The sequence below is a fragment of the Schistocerca nitens genome, chromosome 9 (genome assembly GCF_023898315.1).
Source record: "Schistocerca nitens isolate TAMUIC-IGC-003100 chromosome 9, iqSchNite1.1, whole genome shotgun sequence".
Classification (NCBI taxonomy): domain Eukaryota; kingdom Metazoa; phylum Arthropoda; class Insecta; order Orthoptera; family Acrididae; genus Schistocerca; species Schistocerca nitens.
The window spans coordinates 157,207,540-157,215,461 of NC_064622.1; positions in this window are offsets into that span (position 1 = coordinate 157,207,540).

Genomic DNA, 7,922 nt, shown 5'->3' on the forward strand with positions numbered 1-7,922 from the left:
GTGAACATTATCCTGTTTGAAATCACACCCCAGACCATAACACAAGGTGTAGGTCCAGGCAGGTTGATTGCAAGCCCTCAGGTGGCCTCCTCCTTACTAACACACACAATCATTGGCACTGTGACAAAGCCAGCTTTCACCAGAAAATACAACAGACGTCAACCTTTCCCTCCAATGAGCTCTCGCTTGACACAATTGAACTCTCAAATGGTGGTCGTTTGGGGCAGTGGAATGGATACTATTAGTCATTTGGCTCAGAACTGTCCTTGAAGTAACTAATCTGAAAAAGTTTGTTGTGTCCCAGTTGTAGCAACTGCTGCCGAAAGGCTGCTGCAGATGCAGTACATTGTGCCAGAGCCATACACCAAACATGATGGTCTTACCTCTTGGTAGTGTTATGTGGCCATTTGGAGCCCAGTCTTCCTGCTACCATACATTCCCACGATCACCACTACCAGCAATCATGTACAGTGGCTACATTCCTGCCAGGTCTTTGCAGAAGAAAGATCCAGCTTCTCATAGCTCTATAACTTCTCGCAGCTCTATTACGTGACCTCAATCAAACTTAGTGAGGTGTCAATGATGGTGTCTTTGTTGGCTTAAAGGTGTTCTTGACTAACATCAACTCACCATGTCCAATCTCAAAAGTAACTACAGTGTGTTTAAAATTACTTGCGACTTTTGACATTTGGCTTACTGGAGGGGCGAGATGCAGTTGCCCAGGTAACACCAATGGCAAGCCATCTTTCCCTACCATGTTGCCAGTGGTTCAGCTGGTAAAATGCCCCTGTTGCCACACATGAGTAAACAGTACCATGTGTTGTCACGTATTAGATGTATCAACTATTGCCAGCTCTCATTGTAAAGTCATATTTTCTCACATTGAAATGTTCTGTAGTCGTCAGGTATTGTGAACAAGCATTTTGTGTTGGTGTTGCATTAATAACAACAGTGCAGTACATTTGAATACAAGATTTTCAATAAAAGTGTCATCCAAGAACATATTCACTGGCTGACAAGACAACGTTGTGCTGCAAAACATTCCTCGGGATTTGGCAATAATAATGGACAAAACCTATACCATGCTGTTGTGATGCATAAACCTCCAACAGTGAAGTGGAGGTAAGCCAATATTTCTCTCTGGCTATAAATAAATATTCCATGAGATAAAGTTTAACGTCGTGTGTATAAGGCAAAGTTAATGGAACTTATAGTGCTGTACAAGTCAGAACTCCATGCTACCTGGATGACAAACTGGCTAACAGTAAAGGACATAGTTTAATAAGGCATCCTACGTATCATGCTCATTTAAATCTGACTGAGAGTATACAGGCCTATGTGAAAAGTAATGTCACAAAAAACAGCACGAAGTTTAAGGTCATTGAGGTTGAAATGCTGACAAAAGAAGCTACTGCAAATGTTACATGATAGGACTGGTCTTGAGCTGTCAGCCATACCAGGAAGGTAGTTGAGGAGCCATTCATGAAGGAGTGTGAAGAGTTCTGAGGAATACATAGCTTCTCTTGTTGCTATGTTGAAATCTGCTTCTTTTGTCAGAACATGGCAAAGTTTAGAAATATTCATCTCACTAACATTGTAATGTATCTAAAAACAAAGATGATGAGACTTACCAAACAAAAGTGCTGGCAGGTCGATAGACACACAAACAAACACAAACATACACACAAAATTCGAGTTTTCGCAGTGCCCGGTTGCTTCGTCAGGAAAGAGGGAAGGAGAGGGAAATATGAAAGGATCCTATCATGGTACGATTTCATGGTAGAGCGCTTGACATACATTCCATTTTTTCAAGACTGGAAACATGCATCTGGATCCTTCCAAATTTAAAGAATAATTCAATATATTACCTACATTTAATCCACAGGAACATCTAACCTAACATGTACCAAACACAAATTCATAGCGACACCTGTTTTTCACTGAAAACTAAGAATTTCTTGCATTAGTTTACCTATTATTGAAACATCACAATGGCTATGACCATTAATGGAATGATATGTGATATGTGGTTTATTCATCTCATTACATACAATTTTCCAATCATTTGATTTGATGTACAGGAGACATGTCAAGGTTTACAAAAGAAACTTTTTTCACTTTTTTAAGAGAAATACAAAAGTTTACATTATATTTTACATTTCTAAGTGACAGCTACACATGTACATAAAATAATACATGTAATACAATCCCAGTGTTCAGATTATGAAGTTGTCCTCAATGAATTCATCGACAGAATAATAACACTTTTCCACCAGCAATCTTATCAGTGAACCAATCTCCAATTTAAATATATTACTGCCTTTTATTTTATTGAAAATTTTTAACCCCATATACTCTGGTGTTTGGGAATAAAGTTTTAAACTATGTGTTGGAAGTCTGAAGTTATCTCTGTGGCGAGTGCTGTCATTGTGGTCAAAATGGAACGTGTTTAGTGTATGTTGATTTCTATATAGGAACACCACCATCTCATATATGTAAAGTGAGGGGATAGATAGTATTTTTAAATTTTTTAACAGTGGTCGACAGTATTCCCATTTTTTTGCAACACACATGTTTCTAATTACTTTCTTTTGTAATACTAGGAGCCTAGTGACATTTGCTGAATTTCCCCAGATGATTACGCCATAACGAATAACTGACTCAAAGTAGCAGCGATAAACTATTGTTCTGGTATCCATGTTTGTGGCACCTGACAAAATACACATTGCAAATGCTAAGTTGTTCAGTTTATTTGCTAAGTAATCTATGTGTACCTTCCAATTTAAATTTTTGTCAAGATTTAGGCCTAAGAACTTCACGTGGTTTGCTTCTGTGATATCCTGATCATTGCAAGTTATCTTTATTTCAGTTCTTTCTACTGATTTAGCTTCAAATTGCATCATTTTGGTTTTAGTTACATTTAGTTTTAGTCCATTTTGATAGAACCAAGATTCAAGTTTTTCTAAAGTATTTTTGGCTTTTTCTGGAATATTTTCAGATACCTCATTTTCAATTAGAACTGATGTACCATCAGCAAATAAGACTGAATGAACATCAATAGCAAGTGGTAGGTTATTTACGTAAAAAAGAAACAGGTAGGGACCCAATATCGAACCTTGTGGGACTCCTTGGGGAACTGTTTTCCAGTCTGATGAATAATTGGTTCCATTTGAAGTTAAAATTACTCTTTGTTTACTACCTGACAGGTAAGAGCTAAACCATTTTAAAGCAGTGTCTCTGATTCCATACATCTGTAATTTGTGGAGGAGTAATGTATGGTTCACTGAATCAAAAGCTTTAGTCAGATCACAGAATATACCTGTGACCTTTCTACCTTTATCTAATGTGGAGCATATTTTTTGGATAAAGTCATTTATAGCATTCACAGTACTTTTACCCTGTTGGAATCTGAACTGGTTTTTAAAAATTATATCATTTACAGTAAGAAATTTATTAATTTGTTTTGCTGCAATCTTGTCAAACACTTTAGAGAAGACCGGCAAGAGAGAGATAGGGCGGTAATTCCCCATATCTTCTGTTGATCCTTTCTTGAATAGAGGCTTGATCTCACCATATTTCAATACCTCTGGAAAGTATCCCTGTTCAAAAGATTGATTTATAATAGTTGACAGTGGTTGGGAAATAGTATCGTACACATACTTGATTACAGATGTTGTTATTTCATCCCACCCATGTGAGGTTTTGTTTTTTAGAGACAATATTTCCTTTTCCACATCCCTTTCGGTGATTTTTTCAAATTGTTTAAAAGATGTGTTCTGGCTGTTTTCCAAATTTGTGATGCCCTGATAGAATGTCATATACACATCCGATCTTACTACATTTAGGAAAAATTCATTGAAACAACTTGACATCTGAACAGGGTTTACTATAATTTCATTTTCATGTCTAATTTTCAAAATCTCATGAATTTTTACTTTGGCTCCTAGTTCAGACTGAACAACTGACCACACTGCTTTTGTCTTATTTCTGTGTTCTTGTATGAATTTATTATTTGCCATTTTTTTAGCTGCCACTACAACTTTCCTAAATAAAGCTTTATACTGTTTGACATAAACTTTCTTTTGCTTATATCTACGAGGAAATGATTCATTAAATACCTCTAAGAAACAATTTAAGAATTTGTCATAGTTTATCGAGCTTGAACTATTGTAGTCTACAGGCCAGATTATTATACTTAATTTACTGCGGAATAAATCCATTTTACTTTTACTGAGATCCCTTTTTATACACACTTCTGGAGGCTTTAGGTTATTTGCTTTTGAAGGGTCAATGAACAGAGCTGAGTGATCTGAAATATCCAAGTCTAAGCAGTATTTGTGCTTATTTCCACTGCCAAATTTGTAGTTAGTAATAATATTATCAATGCAGGTCACTGATCTGCTGTTTTCCCTAGTGCCTTCAGAAAAATTTAGCTTGAAACCAGATTTCTGAATCAAGTCACGAAATTTTGTGGAATCATTGCTTTCAACTAAGACATTTAAGTTGAAGTCTGCTGCTATAACAACTTTTTTCTTACTTTCTTTCTGGAGTTTTTCCAGGAGGCATTCGAATTTGGCTAAAAACACTTTTGTTACCGTACATCCAGGAATTCTGTAGATTGCTGTAACCAGTGCATTCAGATCACTTAGTTCTACAGAGCAACTTTCAAACACGCTCTCTTCATTTAAATAATTAAAACTTTCTCTTACTGTATAACTTATGGAAGAATTGACAAGAGTGCAGGATCCTCCACGAGATTTGCTTATTCTACAAAAGCTAGCAGCTACCTTAAAACTATTAATTCTATTTAGTACTTTTATACTATCTTCTGTTAACCAGTGTTCATTTAGGCAGATTATTTGAATATTTACGGATTCTGAAAGCAGAATTTTTAGTTCGTCGATTTTTGAGAATTTACGATTTGGTAGTTCTGCCCCTGAGCCATTTATATTCCAGTGCATCAATAGATCATTTTTGCTTTTAGTTATTTCATGTGCATCCTTTGTTTGGTACCTAAACTTTTTATATTCAGTTTGAATTTTTTCTTTGTCACCCCTATCAGGATGAATTAGTTTCCCTTGTTTCTTAGGACTTTACACACGTCCATGAATGTAAGAATCCTGGAGATACTAGAAGGTATCAGATAGATTATATAATGGTAAGACAGAGATTTAGGAACCAGGTTTTAAATTGTAAGACATTTCCAGGGGCAGATGTGGACTCTGACCACAATCTATTGGTTATGAATTGTAGATTAAAACTGAAGAAACTGCAAAAAGGTGGGAATTTAAGGAGATGGGACCTGGATAAACTGAAAGAACAAGCAGTTGTACAGAGTTTCATGGAGAGCATAATAGAACAATTGACAGGAATGGGGGAAAGAAATACAGTAGAAGAAGAATGGGTAGCTTTGAGGGATGAAGTAGTGAAGGCAGCAGAGGATCAAGTAGGTAAAAAGACTAGGGCTAGTAGAAATCCTTGGGTAACAGAAGATATATTGAATTTAATTGATGAAAGGAGAAAATATAAAAATGCAGTAAATGAAGCAGGCAAAAAGGAATACAAACGTCTCAAAAATGAGATCAACAGGAAGTGCAAAATGGCTAAGCAGGGATGGCTAGAGGACAAATGTAAGGATGTAGAGGCTTACCTCACTAGGGGTTAGATATATACTGCCTACAGGAAAATTAAAGAGACCTTTGGAGATAAGAGAACCACTTGCATGAACATCAAGAGCTCAGATGGAAACCCAGTTCTAACCACAGAAGGGAAAGCAGAAAGGTGGAAGGAGTATATAGAAGGTCTATACAAGGGCGATGTACTTGAGGACAATATTATGGAAATGGAAGAGGACGTAGACGAAGATGAAATGGGAGATACGATACTGCGTGAAGAGTTTGACAGAGCACTGAAAGACCTGAGTCGAAACAAGGCCCCGGGACTAGACATCATTCCATTAGAACTACTGCTGGCCTTGGGAGAGCCAGTCCTGACAAAACTCTACCATCTGGTGAGCAAGATGTATGAGACAGGCGAAATACCCTCAGACTTCAAGAAGAATATAATAATTCCAATCCCAAAGAAAGCAGGTGTTGACAGATGTGAAAATTACCAAACTATCAGTTTAATAAGTCACAGCTGTAAAATACTAACACAAATTCTTTACAGACGAATGGAAAAACTAGTAGAAGCCGACCTAGGGGAAGATCAGTTTGGATTCCGTAGAAATATTGGAACGCGTCAGGCAATACTGACCTTACGACTTATCTTAGATGAAAGATTAAGGAAAGGTAAACCTACATTTCTAGGTTTTGTAGACTTAGAGAAAGCTTTTGACAATGTTGACTGGAATACTCTCTTCCAAATTCTAAAGGTGGCAGGGGTAAAATACAGGGAGCGAAAGGCTATTTACAATTTGTGCAGAAAGCAGATGGTAGTTATAAGAGTCAAGGGGCATGAAAGGGAAGCAGTGGTTGGGAAGGGAGTGAGACAGGGTTGTAGCCTCTCCCCAATGTTATTCAATCTGTATATTGAGCAAGCAGTAAAGTAAACAAAAGAAAAATTCACAGTAGGTATTAAAATCCATGGAGACGAAATAAAAACTTTGAGGTTCGCCGATGACATTGTAATTCTATCAGATACAGCAAAGGACTTGGAAGAGCAGTTGAACAGAATGGACAGTGTCTTGGAAGGAGGATATAAGATGAACATCAACAAAAGCAAAACGAGGATAATGGAATGTAGTCGAATTAAGTCGGGTGATGCTGAGGGAATTAGATTAGGAAATGAGGCACTTAAAGTAGTAAAGGAGTTTTGCTATTTGGGGAGCAAAATAACTGATGATAGTCGAAGTAGAGAAGATATAAAATGTAGACTGGCAATGGCTAGGAAAGCGTTTCTGAAGAAGAGAAATTTGTTAATATCGAGTATAGATTTAAGTGTCAGGAAGTCGTTTCTGAAAGTATTTGTATGGAGTGTATGGAGTGTATGGAAGTGAAACGTGGGCGATAAGTAGTTTAGGCAAGGAGAGAATAGAAGCTTTCGAAATGTGGTGCTACAGAAGAATGCTGAAGATAAGGTGGGTAGATCACGTAACTAATGAGGAGGTATTGAATAGAATTGGGGAGAAGAGGAGCTTGTAGCACAACTTGACTAGAAGAAGGGACCGCTTGGTAGGACATGTTCTGAGGCATCAAGGGATCACAAATTTAGCATTGGAGGGCAGCATGGAGGGTAAAAATCGTAGAGGGAGACCAAGAGATGAATACACTAAGCAGATTCAGAGGGATGTCGGTTGCAGTAAGTACTGGGAAATGAAGAAGCTTGCACAGGATAGAGTAGCATGGAGAGCTGAATCAAACCAGTCTCAGGACTGAAGACCACACCAACAACATGAACATTTTGCTAAGGCTCACAGATAGGCAGTTCATCATGAAGCTGGCAAATTAAACTTTGAAATGTGTGAGAGTGACAGTTTAGCACCAAATAGTTTCTTTAAAATCGTTTCAGAATGATCGCAGATCGGACATCCTGCTGTTCAAGCAACCCTGCCAGATTTTGCACCAAATAGGACTGGCATTATACTGTGGTCACCTGCTGATGTGCACAGCACACAGTGGCATCTACACTTCCCTCCACTCGTTCCGTACTGAACTGTCAAACGTAGCAACTCATTTTAAACATACTATAATGCTCATGACCATTATAGCATGTACTTCATACAAAGCTGATTTGCATCCTTGTAGTGGTGCTACTAGCACCACTCTTAAGTAATTGGCTTGAAATTTGCACAGAGATCATCTTTCAGATGTAGAAACACACCTACCAACTTTTGTTTCTGTTGGCCAACCCCTTCTTGGTGTTGTGATTTTTTTTCCCTGTCAGTGTAGGAAGTTTTTAGAAAAGGCATTCAATAATGTTTC